This window comes from Schistocerca piceifrons, chromosome 1 (genome assembly GCF_021461385.2).
Source record: "Schistocerca piceifrons isolate TAMUIC-IGC-003096 chromosome 1, iqSchPice1.1, whole genome shotgun sequence".
Lineage (NCBI taxonomy): Eukaryota > Metazoa > Arthropoda > Insecta > Orthoptera > Acrididae > Schistocerca > Schistocerca piceifrons.
The window spans coordinates 854,522,374-854,542,126 of NC_060138.1; positions in this window are offsets into that span (position 1 = coordinate 854,522,374).

Genomic DNA, 19,753 nt, shown 5'->3' on the forward strand with positions numbered 1-19,753 from the left:
ATAAACAAAGACAGTGTAAGCATTATTATTAACGAACATTTGCAGTCTTTGCGGATAGTCAACAACGCGTGCCAAAAATTACGTGAAACTGAAAAGATTGCAAATGAAAAAAATATTTCTAATAACATTTTTCCGCTTTTAAGGCACAAATTATAAGCCAGGGGTTTTCGAAGAATTGCGTTCGACGAAGGAATTGTTCAGAAATATGTGAAACAAACGATGTGTTAACATTATATTACGCATGCCTTTTTGTTGTTTATATGTGTCAAAGTATGTAAATGTGTCGAAGGATACGAGTATAAATAAATTGTTAAAACTTTACTGACTTAGACATTTGTTTTACAAGCAGCACACCCTGCTGCAGCAGAGAAATGAAGGCAGCCAGCGGAAAAATGCTCCTGTCGGAGAACAAAAAGGAGAATATGTTCCTTTTCAAAAGAACCAGCTGTCTCAGTCCTCTTTCCACCTTCCTCACCAAAACATTTTGTGTGCGAATGTATTCGTGCTTTATTGTGCTGAAAGAGAATAGCAGTGACGTTGGAGGAGTGAGGAGACAGTGCAAGTGGGAGGGAGAGAGAGAGATAGAGATAGAGAGAGAGAGAGAGAGAGAAGAGATAGTGATGGTAGGGGAGAAAAGTGGAAATGAAAGAGAGATGGATGAAGACAATGGGCGTGGGAGCCGAAGTGAGAGGAGGTATTAATTGTCAGTTAGAGACAGAGGCAGTAAAAGAGAGAGAGAGAGGCCTTGAAATAAGATAGTCTTGGCTGCATCTTGTTTTATCTATTTATTGACAGTAACCCATTTCGCCTTTGTGAAGATGCCCCACAATGCCGAAATGCGTCATTCCCAATAAATAGAGAAAATGATTTGCAGCCAAGACTGTCATATTTCAAGGAATTCATATTCTGTTGTGGTAACTGGCGCCAAGCATGGAATGGAACCAATTTTACTTTTGGAAGGAGAGATGAGTGGAGATATAAGCAGTGAGAGCAAAAGAGAGAGGAGACAGTGGAAATGAAAATATACAGATGACTGGAGACCATACATAGGCCTGTGGGGTCTGCAGCCACCCAGACTGGCGAACTTTAATATGCAGGTAGAGCGGAGGGCACATGTTGGATCGAAAATTTAAACGCATGGGTACAAGGAAAAAAATGAGTTGGACCGCAGAATTTTTGAGCTGCCGAGGTATGGTGGAGAAAGTGGCAGAGGGTAAATCAATGGGAGAAAAGTGAGATAGTTGGATACGGACATAAAGGGTGCCCATAACTTAAGATCCAATTTCAAAGAAAGAGAACTATTGCTCACTATGGCCTCGAATTCGAACAGCATGTTATTAATGCAAGGGGAAACCTCATGGGAAAAATTGACAAACAGATGGCGCTGTAAGCGTCAGAATATGCTCACTAACAGACACGCGGCACGTGGTTGCTCCCCAGATTGGATCCGAGAATCCGTACACGACTGTCTCCGTGAAGAATCGCCCGCTGCAAGTCAAGCTCTTTTACAAGAACGGTGACTGTACGCCAGCAGACCTGTAGAAGTCCCAAGCAAACAAGGCTATGAAAAAAGGCATTCATCCAGTGTCTGCTAAGAATGTGGAGGAAAAGATCGCAAAATTCACAAAGATAGGTTCTTTTGAAGTGCAGTGTGGCAGACAGAGGAAAGGAGTTGATTCGAAGGCTGTCGAAGACGTGGCCACAGCACTGCAGGAGGGGTCGGACAGTGGTGTGCAAAACTGCAGTGCACAGAGAACTGTTCGAACGTTGGACATGCTTGCGAGCACGGGGCATAAAATCATACGAGACATCCTGCATTGCTATGAATACAAACACCATGTTTAGAAGTTGCTTCCTGGTGGCCTGCCAGGAAGACAGACTTGCTCGCATGGAAGTGGACAGCGAATGGCCACGGAACATTCTGTGGACAGACAAAGCCCGTTTCCATCTTCAAGGACACGCCAGTACATAAAATTGCAGAATATGGGGAACGGCAAATCCGTACACACATCAACGGTCACCACTTCATTCTACAAAGGCGACTGTGTGGTGCTGGTTGTCGGTATCGTTTATCGTAGAGCCATATTTTTTGGAGGAGATGAGTGCTGCCCGTCCTGTTACCTATATCCTCAGCGGTAAACGCTGCGAGAGTCTTTTGCGCGCCAACGCCATTTCAACCCTTCAACAGCGTGGATGTGAGGGTAGAATCATTTTTATGCAAGATGGCGCTCCTCCGCATATCGCACAGCCAGTGAAGCAGCTGTTGCAGTGGCATTTCGGAAATGCTAGAACTGTAAGCCGTCATTTCCCTATACCTGGCCGTCCATATCACCTGGTCTTAATCCGCGCGACTTCTCGCTGTGGGTGTATTTGAAAGATATTGTTTTCAGTGCTCCAATTACGAACGTAGCTGAATTGAAGGCACGCAATTCTCAACACATTCCGAATGTGATCCCCGAGACACTCTGTTGTGGAACATGCTGTTTCTCGATTTCAACCTATGGTAGAAAACGGTGGACAGCATACTGAACATGTCTCTCGCAAGTTGACGATGCGTGGAAACATATGTCATTTTGATTTTTATGCATTTTGTTATAGCTTTTATGCGGTTTTTGGCCTCAAGATGATTAAAAATCATTTTTTCCCATCCAATGTAGTACGACCTTGCCGTGGTTGATGGTCTTACCTAACTAACAGCGCCACAACTGTTGACTGCCGACCTTATGCAATCAAGCCCATTGAACGGTATGGATGGTGTAATGTCCAGCTCAAATCATAGATTTACTAGAATCCATCGGTCGTTTGTAGCGGACCACATATACGTTAAGGCGCTTACAGCGCAGTCAATTGATAAAATTTTAGTTAAATCTTTTTGTTCCATTACTTCTGTACCTGCGACAGTAATATGCTGTTCAAACGTGAAGTCATTCTGAGCAGTGATTCTCTTTCTCCAACGTTTTGAAACTGGCACTCTGTATGCAGACAGAGGCAGTGAAAGGGAGACGCTGAGAATGAAGACTTAACTACAAAGAGAGACTGGCTAAAAGGATCTGTAATGTTTTGTGTTAGTCAGTGGCCTACCTAGAATTGGGATGAGGAGGATTTCCTTGTGCAACTAAACGCTAGCCTGCATGACCTACTGGCCGGCCCAGGACGGTCTTGGGTGGAGAGGCGACAGCGAATGGCTGGATGTTGGTAAATCTCGGTTTGGGGAATTTGGCCAGTGTTAACTTGCCTAAAATGACCGGCGATGTAACAGCAATGGCGCAGTGTCAGAGAAGCTGAAAGATGGGTTCTTACAGCTCTTAGAAGTTCGATGGTAAATCACAGTCAAACAATAGCGCAAATTTTAATTCATCAGTGATCACAGATACACGAGGAACATCAAATGAAACTATAATATCTTCAGTTCTTTAACACTACAGAAGTTAACATTTTATAGTGACTACAAATTTTCAGCTCTAAATTAGAACTTTTAAACGCTTCATTCAATTTGAACAAACAGAATATAAGATAGCGTTGCACTGTAGCTGGAAATTTGTGGTAAGGTCTCATGGGACCAAAATGCTGAGGTCATAGGTCCCTAAACCTACACACTATGTAATCTAACTTTAACATCTACATATGTACTCCGCTAGCCACCAAGCCGTGTGTGGCGGAGAGCACAATTCGCGCCAAAGTCATATTCCCCCCCCTCCCCCTCCCCCTCTGTTCCACTCGCGGATCGCGCGAGGGAAAAACGACTGTGTGAACGCCTCAATACGAGCTCTAATTTCCCTTATCTTTGAATGGTGATCATTGCGCGATTTGAAAGTTACTCTACATCCTCGGCGAAGATCGGATTTCGGAATTTAGTGAGCAGCCCCTTCCGTTTAGCGCATCCTCCATCTGCAAGTGTATCCCAGTTCAAACTTTCTATGTAACGCTCTCGCGATGGCTAAATGTGTCAGTCACGAATCTTGCTGCTCTTCTTTGGACCTTCTCAATCTCTTGATAAGACCCAATTGGTAAGGGTCCCATACAGATGAACAATCCTCCAAGACTGGTCGAACTAACGTATTGTAAGCAGTTTCCTTTGTTGAAGGACTGCATCAGTTCAGGATTCTACCAATAAACCGCAATCTGGAGTTTGCCTTGCCCGTTACTTGTGGAATCTGATCATGCCATTTGATATCATTTAGAATAGTCACACCCAGATACTTGACAGATGTTACCGCTTCCAAAGATTGGGAATTTATTTTGTACTCGCACATTAATGGGGATTTTCGCCTTGTTATACGCAGTAGGTTACACTTACTAATACTGAGAGATAACTGCCAATCATTACAGCAAGCATTTATTTTCTGCAAATCCTCATTGATTTGTTCACAACTATCGTGTGATACTACTTTCCTGTAGACTACAGCATCATCGGCAAACAGTCTAATGCCGCTGCAGTACCATCAACCAGATCGTTTATGTAAATCGTAAAAAGCAGAGGACCTATTACGCTGCTCTGGGGCACACCTGAAGTTACGCTTGTTCCTGTTAAAGTATTTACGCTATGCACAACACACACACCCATGCCCGAGGGAGGACTCGAACCCCCGACGGGTGAGCCACACGGACTGTGACAAGGCGCCCTAGACCACGGGGCTACCCCGTGCGGCTGCACTGTAGCTATCAACCCTGAAAGATACATACCCATTTCTATTTTATTTACTTATTTGTTACGTTTTTATATATTTTTCATTGTGTAAATGTCTGTCAGAACGTCATATTCACCACAATAACACAGAAACTGAATGCAGCATGAATTCCTCATATCTTGTCACACTTGTGCAATTACTTAACAAATATATTACTAATTTTGGTAAATATTTATTTAATGAATGATTGCAATTGCCAATACAAAATCATGTTAATTTGGGAAGTGGCCAATCGCATGTGTTAGCTGACACCAGTATTGTAAAGAGTACAAAAAGATGGTACTATGAAGCAGACAAAAATATTTATTTAAACAATATTTATCGACGATCTGTTACCATTTAACTTGCGCAAACTTGTGCAAGAATGCTGGCTTATTTATGAAAAGACCTATATTTAAGTTTATTGTTGTGTGACGAAATGCTTATAGTACGCCACTGAAGCCAAATGGAGAGAGGCATTACGAGTGGTGAGCTCAAGGAAGCGATTCTGGACATTTTTATGTTGTTCTCGAAGCTGTGGTAATGTGTGTGATCCGATCATGTAGGTGATTGAGACTGGGCTGTGGACGGCCTCTACAATACTTTAACTTTTGAAGGGACTAAGTTTTTCGCAAGGTGTGCATGTGCTCCACTGTAGAACTCTAACTTTTTACGATTGCTCTACGGAATTGAGAATAAGCTTATACTCCTTGTCTCTCATGTTTCTTGTGCAAATTTTCATACTAAACTCAGAATTATTTTGAGTTAGCGAATATTTCATGTATTGTGATCACAAAATGGACTTAGTCTCTCGTACGTCTTGGATGACTGTTTAGCTTGGGGATTCTGCTATCATTCTCGTAACGCTCTCGATGCAACTTTATTGAATTTGATAGGTTTTTTTTCTGTTTGATTTTTCACTGGCTATCGTGGGAATGCTTTCCGTTTATTTGAGATGTACTTTCTTGAATAAACATTATTCAACACAATGCTCTGTCGTCTACATCAAATACAGATGTTAGAATACAACACTTTTTATTAAATTATTCATTAATCTTTTATTTTATATTTCTGTGTAATTTATTAATTCGCAATTTTAGCCAATGCATAGATTATTTGACTGCTGCCAGTAGTTTTCTATGTCTTCTGCACTACCTTTCTTTATCAGAGGTACAACTCTGCCTGTTTTACATGCTCTTGAATTTGACTGCAGCGAGTTAGCTGCTGGACGCGAAAGCAGATGTGTGCGTCTCGACTGCACAATCTTATCGATCTATTCTTTTTTAAACAGAGCAGTGCGTAGTCCAGTTACCTAAAGTACGAGAAACATCAGGTAAATTCGGAGCTGGTTTTCATTAAAGGAGAACATATTAACCTTTTTTGTCCTCCGACAGAAGCATTTTTTTCCCTGGTTATATACTAATGAAGCAAAGAGAAGGAATGAAATCATGTGACAGCTGTCCGGGCCAAGACATAGATAGTGCGTCAGCCAAGTGCAACATTAGATTTAAAAGGACCAAAAGATCTGCCAAAAAGAGAACCTAATTCCGGAAAGGCGTAAGCTCAGCAAGGAAAACAGCGTAGGTTACAAAATAATTAAAAAACAAATCACCACCAAATGCAGAGAAGTAAAAGGGAAATGGACCGAAAAAATTGTTGAAGAGATAGAAGAAAAATGAAATTTTTACTCTGCAGCGGAGTGTGCATTGATATGAAACTTCTTGGCAGGGTAAAACGGTGTGCCAGACCGAGATGCGAACTCGGGACCTTTGTCTTTGTGGGAAAGTGCTTTGTCGACTGAGCTACCCAACCACGACTCAGTTTCCGTCCTCATAACTTTACTTTCGCCACTACCCCATTTCCTTACTTCAAAATTTAACAGCCGTTCCCCTGCGAATCTTTCGAGACTAGCAATCCTGGAAGAAAGGATACTGTGGCTTAGCCACAGCCTGGTGGATGTTTCCAGAATGAAATTTTCACTCTGCAACGGAGTGTTCAGTGATATGAAGTTACCTGGCAGATTAAAACAGTGTGCCGGACTGATGATCGAATTCGGGACCTTTGCTGGTAGAGCGCTTCCACTCTAGAGGCAAAAGTTTCTAGTTCGCTTTGATGATTGTACTTATTCAAGTAATTCATTAATCTGTCCTTCATAATTGATTCTATTTTTCAGAGAAATATGCCAATAATTTTCTCTGTCATCTGGGCTACCTTTCTTTATTTGAGATATAACTGTCGCCTGCTTTAAATGATCTAGAAATTTCCCTGATGTGAATGACATCCTTAGTATGTTTGTGAAGGAAGCTTGTATGATCTGTATGCGTTGTTTCACCACACACGTCGGTACTGACATTTTATTTGGTAAGCTGTTTGCTGTTCTACTGACTTCATGCTCTCTGATTGGTAATAACATCACTGTGTATAATTATTTGCAGATGTTATATTTGTTTTCGGTATTTTTTGTTGTAATGTCTCAGCAGTATTGTACAAGAAAAATGCTCGTTCACATAGTTTGCTAGGTGGTGTGAATCATTTATTGCCTTAGCGACTTCCACTGTATTATGCCTTTGTTTTTCTCTTTTCGTTTCCTTTTAATGACATCCAAGACTGCTTTCATTTATTTTCTGTATTGTATATTTTTATTCATTAAATAACTTTTTTGCAGCAATCAGGGTTTTCCTATGAATCTTTTTGTACACTGAAGCACCAACGAAACTGGTATACGCATGCGTATTGAAATACAGAGATTTGTAAGCCGGCAGATTACAGCGCTGCAGTCGGCAACGCCTATATAAGACAAGTGTCTGGCGCAGTTTTGAGATCGGTTACTGATGCTACAATGGCACAGTATCAAGATTTCAGAGAAATGGTTCAAATGGCTCTGAGTACTATGGGACTTAACTGCTGAGGTCATCAGTCCCCTAGAACTTAGAACTACTTAAACCTAACTAACCTATGGACATCACACTCATCCACGCCCAAGGCAGGATTCGAACCTGCGACCGTAGCGGTCACGCGGTTCCAGACTGTAGCGCCTAGAACCGCACGGCCACTCCGGCCGGCTATCAAGATTTAAGAGCGTTTGAACGTGGTGTTATATTCGACACACGAGCGATGGGACACAGGATTTTCCTGCACGACTATTTCACGAGTTTACCGTGAATATCAGGAATCAGGTAAAACATCAAATCTCCGGCATCGCTGTCGCCGAAAAAAGATCCTGTAAGAGTGGGACCAACGAAGACCGGAGAGTATGGTTCAACGTGACAGAAGTGCAACCCTTCCGCAGATTTCAATGCTGGGCCATCAACAAGTGTCAGTGTGCGAACCATTCAACAAAACATCATCGTTATGGGCTTTCGGAGCCGAGGGCCCATTCGTGTATCCTTGATGGCTACACGACCTTTACTCCTAGCCTTTGCCTTGTGAACACCGACATTCGACTGTTGATGACTGGGAACAAGTTGCCTGGTCGGACGAGTCTTGTTTCAAATTGTATCAAGTAGATGGATGTGCTCAACCTCAGCAATCTATGGACCCTGCATGTCAGCAGTGGACTGTTCAAGCTGATAGAGGCCGTGTAATGGTGCGGGACGTTTGCAGCTGGAGTGATATGGGGCGCCTAATACGTCTAGATACGACTCTGACAGGTGATAAGTACGTAAGCGTGCTGTCTGATTACCTACATCCATTCATGTCCATTGTTCATTCCGACGGACTTGGGGAATTCCAGCTAGACAATGCGACACCATACACGTCCAGAATTGCTACAGAGTGCCTCCAGCAACAGTCTTCTGCGTTTTAACACTTCCGTTGGACACCAAACACCCCAGACATGAACATTATTGAGCTTCAAAATATCCACGGGTGTACTGCCGGTCTACAGTGTCCAACGGGCACAATATTTCGGCGATCATACATGTCGCCATCATCAGGTGAACTGACGGACTGAGCTCCTGTGAACGTGCCGTACGCTATGGCTGCTCAGGGGGAACTGGGTTCGGTCGCGGCGGCGGCCCATTTAAATACCCTCCGCCCGCGGCGCACTCCCTCCGCCGTCCGCGCCCCGCGCCACGGTCACGCGGTGGAACAGATTGCGACGGCGTCTGAGATGACGTCGGTGTGATGGCTCTGTCCGCCGTGGTCGTCACAACTATACGTTTGCTCGATTTATTCTTGATTAACCCAATCGCTGGTTCCCAAGCCTTGCTAAGATTATAGCCACAGTCACGGTTTATGAGGTCGTCATTGGTGCGAATTTCGATGGCCTCTCTAAAAACGCTCTCCCAGTATCTCGACGTCTGTACCAGAATCCTCGTGCGTTCATACTCCATAGCGTGATTTTCCGACAAACAATGTTCAGCGACCGCCGACTTGCTCGGACACATCAGTCGAGTGTGCCTCTGGTGTTCACGGCATCGATCCTCGACGGTATGCATCGTCTGACCAATATACGACTTGCCACATCGACACGGAATCTGGTACACGCCGGCCTTCCTCAAACCGAGGTCATCTTTGGCGCTCCCCACCAGTGCACGAGTTTTATTCGGAGGACAAAATACCGTTCTGACCCGGTGTTTCTTCAAAATGCGGGCGATTTTCCCCGAGAGTGCGCCTGTATATAGAATAAACGCAGTGCCTACCTCCTCCACTGCGTTTACGGATTTATGGACAATCCTGCAGGATTCATGGTGTCAGTTTCCTCGAGCACTACTTCAGACATTAGTCGAGTCCATGCCACGTCGTGCTGCGGCACTTCTGGGTGCTCGCTGTGACCGTATACGATATTAGTCAGATGTATCTGTTTCTTTGGCTCTTCAATGTACCTATGATAGAAATTTAATAACTACGGCTCATTATGACTCTTTCTCATAGAGCTATGGTACTTACAAGTTTGGGAGGACTTCCTAATATCTGCTCTTATACATTTGTTTTTGTGAGACACTGACACTGATCAAAATTTAAATAATGCTGAGAATTTAAAGAATTTGTCATTTGCATAGGTATCTCTATACACTTCACCCCAACTTTGGGCCGGCCGCAGTGGCCGAGCGGCTCTACGCGCTTCAGTCCGGAACCGCGCAACTCCTACGGTCGCAGGTTCGAATCCTGCCCCGAGCATGGACGTGTGTGATGTCTTTAGGTTAGTTAGGTTTAAGTAGTCCTAAGTTCTAGTGGACTGATGACCTCAGATGTTAAGTCCCATAGTGCTCAGAGCCATTTGAAGCCAGCTTTGATTTGGTAGTTCTCTTGGGAAATTTTGTACTTTGATTTCTGATAAATATCCGTTGTAGACACGCAGTTTTACTGAGTGAGGTGCCACAGTGGTTAGTGCAATGGACTGGCATTCGAGAGGACTACGGTTCAAACCCGCGTCTGGCCATCCTGATTTAGATTTTCTGTGATTTCCCTAAATCGCTTTTGGCAAATGCCGTGATGGTTCCTTTGAAAGGGCACGGCCGAATTTCTTTTACAGCATTCCCCAATCGGCTGGGACCTATGACCTCACTGTTTGGTCCCCTCCCCCAAATAAACCAACCAACCATGCAGTTCAGGTATTTTTTCCACACCCAGTTTTACTGCTATTATTTGGCAGAAATGGCCAATGGAAACCAAGATCTTTTACTGCAACATCACATTTTTCCCTGTCCATATTTGTGGTCACTTGGTCTCTTACTGATGAAGTCATTGTAGTAACCTATTGACTGACAGGGACATGCCAAAACTCTGAAGGATATTTATGAGCGTGCTACTAGTTTCATTTATGATATCTGTGTTTATTTCTCTGCACAAAATGACGTTAACTTTTGTAGTTGACATTTTATCTAGGGCTTCTATTAATTTATTGAAAACATTACCACTGGGTCATCGCTACACACGCAAAATTATTAATTTATTGGTGATACCAAGTCCTATAAATTTACTAGCTGACTTTTCAAAGAGTTTGTCTTCAATTCCTGTAGTACGGTCGTGACTTTATTTAAACTCTGTCTCTATGTTAGTGCTCAGTAACACAAACTACTGTGCAATTTAAAAATTGGAGCTCGTCTTCAAATTGCTGTATTTTATTTTTTGTTGCCTGCATGTTTGGATTGAGGATTCGTAAATCTGTGGATTGTCCCATGTTACTTTTTCCAGTAGTTTATTTTTCTTTATGACATGTAGTACACTCCTGGAAATGGAAAAAAGAACACATTGACACCGGTGTGTCAGACCCACCATACTTGCTCCGGACACGGCTGTACAAGCAATGATCACACGCATGGCACAGCGGACACACCAGGAACCGCGGTGTTTGCCGTCGAATGGCGCTACCTGCGCAGCATTTGTGCACCGCCGCCGTCAGTGTCAGCCAGTTTGCCGTGGCATACGGAGCTCCATCGCAGTCTTTAACACTGGTAGCATGCCGCGACAGCGTGGACGTGAACCGTTTGTGCAGTTGACGGACTTTGAGCGAGGGCGTATAGTGGGCATGCGGGAGGCCGGGTGGACGTACCGCCGAATTGCTCAACACGTGGGGCGTGCGGTCTCCACAGTACATCGATGTTGTCGCCAGTGGTCGGCGAAAGGTGCACGTGCCCGTCGACCTGGGACCGGACCGCAGCCACGCACGGATGCACGCCAAGACCGTAGGATCCTACGCAGTGCCGTAGGGGACCGCACCGCCACTTCCCAGCAAATTAGGGACACTGTTGCTCCTGGGGTATCGGCGAGGACCATTCGCAACCGTCTCCATGAAGCTGGGCTACGGTCCCGCACACCGTTAGGCCGTCTTCCGCTCACGCCCCAACATCGTGCAGCCCGCCTCCAGTGGTGTCGCGACAGGCGTGAATGGAGGGACGAATTGAGACGTGTCGTCTTCAGCGATGAGAGTCGCTTCTGCCTTGGTGCCAATGATGGTCGTATGCGTGTTTGGCGCCGTGCAGGTGAGCGCCACAATCAGGACTGCATACGACCGAGGCACACAGGGCCAACACCCGTCATCAGGGTGTGGGGAGCGATCTCCTACACTGGCCGTACACCACTGGTGATCGTCGAGGGGACACTGAATAGTGCACGGTACATCCAAACCGTCATCGAACCCATCGTTCTACCATTCCTAGACCGGCAAGGGAACTTGCTGTTCCAACAGGACAATGCACGTCCGCATGTATCCCGTGCCACCCAACGTGCTCTAGAAGGTGTAAGTCAACTACCCTGGCCAGCAAGATCTCCGGATCCGTCCCCCATTGAGCATGTTTGGTACTGGATGAAGCGTCGTCTCAGCGGTCTGCACGTCCAGCACGAACGCTGGTCCAACTGAGGCGCCAGGTGGAAATGGCATGGCAAGCCGTTCCACAGGACTACATCCAGCATCTCTACGATCGTCTCCATGGGAGAATAGCAGCCTGCATTGCTGCGAAAGGTGGATATACACTGTACTAGTGCCGACATTGTGCATGCTCTGTTGCCTGTGTCTACGTGCCTGTGGTTCTGTCAGTGTGATCATGTGATGTATCTGACCCCAGGAATGTGTCAATAAAGTTTCCCCTTCCTGGGACAATGAATTCACGGTGTTCTTATTTCAATTTCCAGGAGTGTATATCTGTCTTATGAGTGGTTATTGCAGAATATTTTAAAGTGCTAGAGATACTCTTTAGATAGGGGACCTGATGTTTGTCTAAGACTGCCACGTTTTCTTCTTATTAATCAGCCTTATCAGGTTATGTGATGAAACCGTCTAGTTATTGTCAAGCAGCTCTTCGTAAGCCACATGTTTCAGTAGCCAGTTCCAAGCGACGCTTGAGGTGATGTAAAGGGCGATGCCGCTGGATCGTAGGTGACTGGAGTCAAAATGTTCAAATGTGTATTAATTCTTAAGGGACCAAACTGATGAGGTCATCGGTCTCAAGACTTACACACTACTTAAACTTAGTTAAGAACAAGACAAACACCAATGCCCATTTGGAGACATGAATCACGTTGTACCCTGTGGCAATCCGATGAAAGCATTTGGGTTTGGCGAATGCCTGGAGAACATTACCTGCCACCATGTGTAGTGTTGGGTTGGGTTGTTTGGGGGAAGAGACCAAACAGCGAGGTCATCGGTCTCATGGGATTAGGGAAGGACGGGGAAGGAAGTCGGCCGTGCCCTTTCAAAGGAACCATCCCGGCATTTGCCTGGAGAGATTTAGGGAAATCACGGAAAACCTAAATCAGGATGGCTGGACGCGGGATTGAACCATCGTTCTCCCGAATGCGAGTCCAGTGTGCTAACCACTGCGCCACCACGCTCGGTGTAGTGTGAACAATGAAGTACAAAGTAGATGGTGTTACGATATGAAGGTGTATTCCGTGGTTATGGTGTAGTCCCTTATGTCGTACAAGAAACCGCTGAATGCGGAAGGATACGAAAATCTCAAGGGTCGCGTCGTGCCCAGTATAGCCAAAAAACAAGCCATAATTTTCTTCGAAGTTGCTAGGGTATATATCATAACTTATGTTGTTTTGTTTTCATCTTGGAACCCCGAGACAGTTGATTTCTGCATGTTATTTTCTAGCCAGCAAGAATGTAGCCAAATGTCGTCCCCTTTTGCGATGTTGTAAGCGAGTTTTGCGCCCCTTGTTGGAATTTTTCGAACAGTTCCTTGCACAAATTGATACTAGCCTGATTTCGAGCTTCGATGAAATTGTGCGGATTCCATCAAGAACGGAACTGTCCCACAGCTAAACATTAATTTCAAACTGAGTTATATTCAGTCTTAGATACGCCAAAGTACACCTCTGTCTTACAGTACGTCACATGCTGACCCTCTTCGATCATGCAGCGCACAGCATTGGTGTTTTTGGAACAACAACAGATTTTAAATAAATTTATAGCTGACGGAAACACGACCTCAACGGAAATCTGAAAAACCAGATTCAAACAGTATTTTGTCAACGTGATTTAATCAAAAGTTGAACGAAGCATTTATTGGTGCCGTTATTGAGTTTGCCTTTCACTAAAATCGTAAAAAACATCGTCCAGCGAAAACTTCCGCCTGAACATTTTTTTTTGAAAAACGTTCAAGGCTACAATCGTAGCACGTAGCACATTTATGACGCAATCCCTTCGTACAGCGGAATAATTTACGTTGTTGAGCTTTCAGTATGATTTAAGTGTTTCACAACAGTAACTGGAAGGAAAGAGTGGAGGCAAAATACTGAGGCTTCAACAGAATGAATTTGCACTTGGAACTGCACCTGTAAGTAGAGGTTTATATCAACGATATTGTTTTTGCTTCTAGCAAAGCCTTTACTGCTGCTAAAAAATCACGGTAGTCTTACGTAGACTGGAAATATCAGACATTTTAAACGCCATTGTTCACAAAACTGTTTTCAGTACTATTGTTTTCTCGCTACTCTGTTGCTCGTCTCTAGACTTGTTCCAAGTGTCATATCACGGGGAAAATGTTTCACATATTGATTACCAGATGACCAAACAGTGCACCCTTGTGGAGCTCCAATTTCGAAGCGCTATGCGTCTAGGTCGTCACCGTTTACGATACTGCACTACCTTTGTTGGAAGGAAATTCGATGAAATTTTATTTCGGCCATGCATGCCCCGGATTTATCGCTTGAAGCGAGCGGTCACCTTAACCTCTTCGGCTATCCGAGCTCCACTCACTGCCAGACCTGAACTTCCACATGCCATCGTCCGTGTGTCTACAAGCTGTACTCGTACACATCATCCAATTGTAAGAGGCGACATTTTAATTGAAAGTCGCTAGCCCGGTAATGACGGACCGTGGGTCGTGCTCGGATAGCCAAAGCAGTTAAGATGACCGTTCGCGCAAAGAGGAATATCCGGGGTCGAGTACCAGTCCGGCACAAATTTTCGCTGTCGTCATTCCACCATAGAGATACAGGTTCTCCGTATTCGCCACTGCGATTACATTTCATGTATTCCTCCATTTAAACTGGAATAATTTACAGAAATAACACCCAACACCAAAGTTTTTTGGTTGGTGGTTACAACGTTTTGAGCTGTGACAGAGATTCTGCAGTTATACAGGTTTTGTCAGGAGGAATAGTCAGTATTCAGAGATAGAACAGGAACGATCATTTAAAGCAAAACGCTTCGTATGCTCAAATCCGCTTTTTCTGATTGGTTTCCGAGATTGAAGACATTTAATGTACCTTCTTTTTTGGGCTAGTGGCACGCACGTATGTGTCTTACCCACCCATCCTCTTTGACGCTTTATTCCACCCCAGCCTACCTCGTTGGTTTCGTGCTCTTTGTTTGGTACGCCTTCCTGTCTTTAAACTAGCCCATGCAACGAGCAGTAGTCCATGCTGTGAGTCAAGTTGTGGAAGGGACTGATACTGTATCAGAGAGAAGCACTCGTCAACTGTGTTTGTAAACGCGCTGGCTAAAATGTCACACATCTACAGTAATGAAGAACATGCATATATGGTGTATGTTTACCACCTCTGCAATGGTACTGCTCCTGCTAGCACAGAAGAATACCGTCGGCGCTTTCCGACGTGGCAAATTCCTGGTCGTAGAGTTACCAGAGTTTTCAGCACATTGCGTAAAACATGTATTCTTCGAAGATCGCATTTTTCTTTAGAACGTGTACTTCAGCAATGCAGGCAGGAACAATGACACGCTGTTGAGATGGTGCAGCGTATCCCTACTGCCAATACACGCCGACTTTCTGCAGTTACCAATGTCTCACGAACACGCGCATGCCGAACATTACATGCGGTAAACCTGTTCCCATTTCATATAGAGCCCGACCACAAACTTTTCATTGGAGACAATGCCACACGAATTGAATATTGTCACTGGTTAAATGGCAATAGTCATTTGTTTCCATCAATACTGTTCACTGATGAATCTACGTTTACACGGAATGGACTTAACAACACCTCAATGACCGCAGAAAAATCCACGCGCTAATGCAGAAACCAATTTCCAAGTTTGTTTCTCGATCACTCTTTAGTCCAGCATGATTGGTAATTTATTGGTAGGTCCATTCATTTTAGAAGGACGATTGACGAGACAGAATTTCTTGTATTTTTTGGAAAATTCGTTTGTTGAACACTTTGAGAACGTACAACAGCTACAATGCGACGCGTACGATAATGCTTAGAGGCGAACGTGTTAAAAACACGCACTAGAATAAGATATTTTTCAACTGATACTTTATAAAACGCACGTTGTAATGTATACTAACTGTTGTACACGGGTAAACCTAACAATCTATTGAATAATATATAAAATAAAGACTAATGTATATTAAATGTATTCGATCTCGGAAACGATTCGGAATAGGGCAAATATCCATATGAAGTTTTGTGCTTCAGATGATAGTTGCTGTTATATCCCTGGGCCGGCCGGAGTGGCCGTGCGGTTCTAGGCGCTACAGTCAGGAACCGAGCGCTCGCTACGGTCGCAGGTTCGAATCCTGCCTCGGGCATGGATGTGTGTGATGTCTTTAGGTTAGTTATGTTTAATTAGTTCTAAGTTCTAGGCGACTGATGACCTCAGAAGTTAAGTCGCATAGTGCTCAGAGCCATTTGAACCTATATCCCTGAATATGGACCTTCCCTCTTGGGATACCATGTAGAGAAGCAAAGAAAGCTAGGCGAGGCATTTGTTCCGCAAGATTTGCACAACACTGTTGAGTCACCTAAAACTGACCCCATTCCACGTAATTTCACTGCATACAACTGACTGCTTTCATTTTAAAGATGCTGCTAAAACATTACTGTCAATGCATGCGTGAAAGATCTGCAAATCCATTAAATAAAAGTTTCTGATACTTATTCATCTCAAATAGCTATAAGAATTCCTACTCTGAAACAGAAGAATGGAAAAATGTGGATGTATTCAATAGACAAAAAATCATGGCTCGTACAGGCCATGAAATACTATATCTGAAAGACCAGCCATTTTTATCAGTTGCAAAACAATAGATCCTGTTCATGTTTTTGCCATTTCTTCATTAATAGCACAGGGAGACCTACGGTGAATATTGCGGCATCTGACCACAAAAATTGATTTGTAAAAATTCAAAAGGTATGAGAAATGGTTTTTCTTGACTACAATTCTATTCTCTAGAACATTGCTACTTTATTTCTGTCCCTGGGTTATCACAAATAAAACGAATTAATGACACATGGTAACAAAAGCTTTCTTATAGGCACTAAGAACAAGTCAGTTTCATGGTACGACACTAGAAGTTCTTAACAAATCATTTAACTTTTAATTTGTCTCATTATTCTTGCAGTGGTCACGTCAGCAGTATACGGTATTTCTCAGTTTTTGGATCCAACTAAGCTACGTACGAAAAGAGGTACATTGTTTTTTTGATTCTACTGGAAATTTGAAATTTGAAACTTAGAACTTTTGACGTTTCCTTTCTTCATATGTTTTACGATTCATTTAGGAATATTTTCAAGTGCTTCACTTTTTATTAAACGTACACTACGCAATGTGTAATTTAGCGCATCAGAAGAGCTAGAGAATTACAACTGTAAGCAAATGAAAACTCGAGCATCATATGTTCCATTTCTAATTATTTGCTTGCAGTACACAAAATAAGTACTTAATCCATAGCGCAATTACGATATACAAAAATCATTCATTGTTAACAGAAAAATCTCAAAATTAGCACCAAGACACATTAGTTAGATCTATTGGTAAAACTGTAGCTTTGTATCTGCCCGTATTTTGTGGCGACATATTAACAATAGCCGATGGCAGCCCAGCAATAAAATATGCTCTGCATCTATCAAATAAAGCAACACTATTTTGCAAGTCACCAGTTAAAAAAAATCATGATTAATTTCTTGTGTAATTGCAGTGATGTCTAACATGATGCGAAGAATTTATGGTTGCTTGTAAGAGGGGTACCGGACAAACAAATCCTATCCGATTATTTAAACTAATAAAATTGTACATTCAAATTACTACGTTATCCGACCTATTACAGCAGCTCTTAAATTCCCTTGCCGAGGTGGGATGGCTTGAGTGCCACAGCGATACAGATAGCCGTGCCGTAGGTGCAACGACAACGGAGGAGTATCTGTTGAGAGGTCAGGCAGACGGGTGGTTCCTGAAAGGGGCAGCAGTCTATTCAATACTTGCAGGGGCAACAGTCTGGATGGTTGACTGAGCAAGAAGAAACTACAGCTGTTATTTTTCCCGAGAGAATACAGGGCTTCTCTATAGTTAAATGATAACTTCAACGTCTTGGGTAAATGGTGACAGAAGTCATGGGATAACGATATGAACATATGCAGATGGCGGTAGTACTACGTACCCACAAGGTTTAGAACGGCAGTGCATTGGCGGAGCTGTCATTTGTACTCAGTTAATTCACGTGAAAAGGTTTCCGACGTGATTATGGCCGCACAATGGGAATTAAGACTTTAGATGCGGAATGGTAATTGGAGTTAAACGCACCGGGCATTGCACCTCGGAAATCATTAGGGAATTCAGTATTCCGAGATTCACAGTGTGAAGAGTGCCGCGAGAACACCAAATTCCAGGCATTACCTCTTACCAGGAACAACGCAGTGGCCGATGGCCTTTACGTAGCGATCAAGAACAGCGACGTTTGCGTAGAGTTGTCAATGCTAATAGACAAGCAACTCTGCATTAAACAACCACAGAAATCGATGTGGGGCGTACGACGAATGTATCTTTTAGGACAGTGCGGAAAAATTTGGCGTTAATGGGCTATGGCAGCAGAAGACCGACGCGAGTGCCTCTGATAACAGCACGATCTCGCCTGCAGTTCTTCTCCTGGATTCGTGACGATATCGGTTGGAGCTTACACACCTGAAAACCCATGGCCTGTTTAGATGATTCCCGATTTAGGTTGATAAGAAGTGACGACAGGATTCGAATGTGCCGGCCGTTGCGGCTGAGCGGTTCTAGGCGCTTCAGTCCGGAACCGCGCTGCTACTACGGTCGCAGGTTCGAATCCTGCCTCGGGCATGGATGTGTGTGATGTCCTTAGGTTAGTTAGGTTTAAGTAGTTCTAAGTTCTAGGGGACTGATTACCTCAGATGTTAAGTAACATAGTGCTTAGAACCATTTATTTGATTCGAGTGTGCCGGCCGGAGTGGCCGTGCGGTTCTAGGCGCTACAGTCTGGAGCCGAGCGACTGCTACGGTCGCAGGTTCGAATCCTGCCGACTGATGACCTCAGAAGTTAAGTCGCATAGTGCTCAGAGCCATTTGAACCATTTGATTCGGGTGTGCCGCAGACCCAACGAAGCCATGGATAAATGTTGTCAATAAGGCAGTGTGAAAGCTGGTGGTGGCTCCATAGTGGTGTGGGATGTGCTTACATGGAATGGACTGAGACCTCGACTATGTTCGGCTACTTGGAGACTATTTGCAGCCATTCATGGACCTCATGTTCCCAAACAACGATGTTTTTTTTTTTTTTTTTTTTTTTTTTTTTTGATGACAGTGCGCCACGTCACCGGGCCAAAATCATTCACTACTGGTTTGAAGAACATTCTGGTGAGTTCTAGCGAATGTTTTGGTCACCCACCGAACATTTATGAGATATAATCGAGAGGTCAGTTCGCGTACAAAATGCTGCAACGTTAGCTCAAATTATAGACGGCTACAAGAGGCAGCATGGCTCAATATCTCTGCAGGTGACTTCCTACGACTTCTTGAGTCCATTCCACGTAGAGCTGCTGGACTAAGTCGGGCAAAAGGAGGCCCAACACGATGTTAGAAGGTATTCCAAGACTTTTGAGCGCTTAGAGTAGTCCCCCATACAGACCTCCGGATGGAGACCACTCAAAAGTTATGGTCATTAGGAAAACTAGAACTGGCATCCTATGTGTCGGAGAGTGGAATTTTAGATCCATTAATTGGGTAGGGACGTTAGAGAATTTGGGAAGAGAAATGGACAGGTTGAAGTTAGTTACAATGCGAATCACTGAAGTGCTGTGGCAGGAAGAACAGGACCTCTGGTCACGTGATTATATGTTTATAAATGCAAAATTAATCATGCCCAAGGCAGGATTCGAACCTGCGACCGTAGCAGCAGCGCGGTCCCGGTCTGAAGCGCTTAGAACCGCTCTCTTACA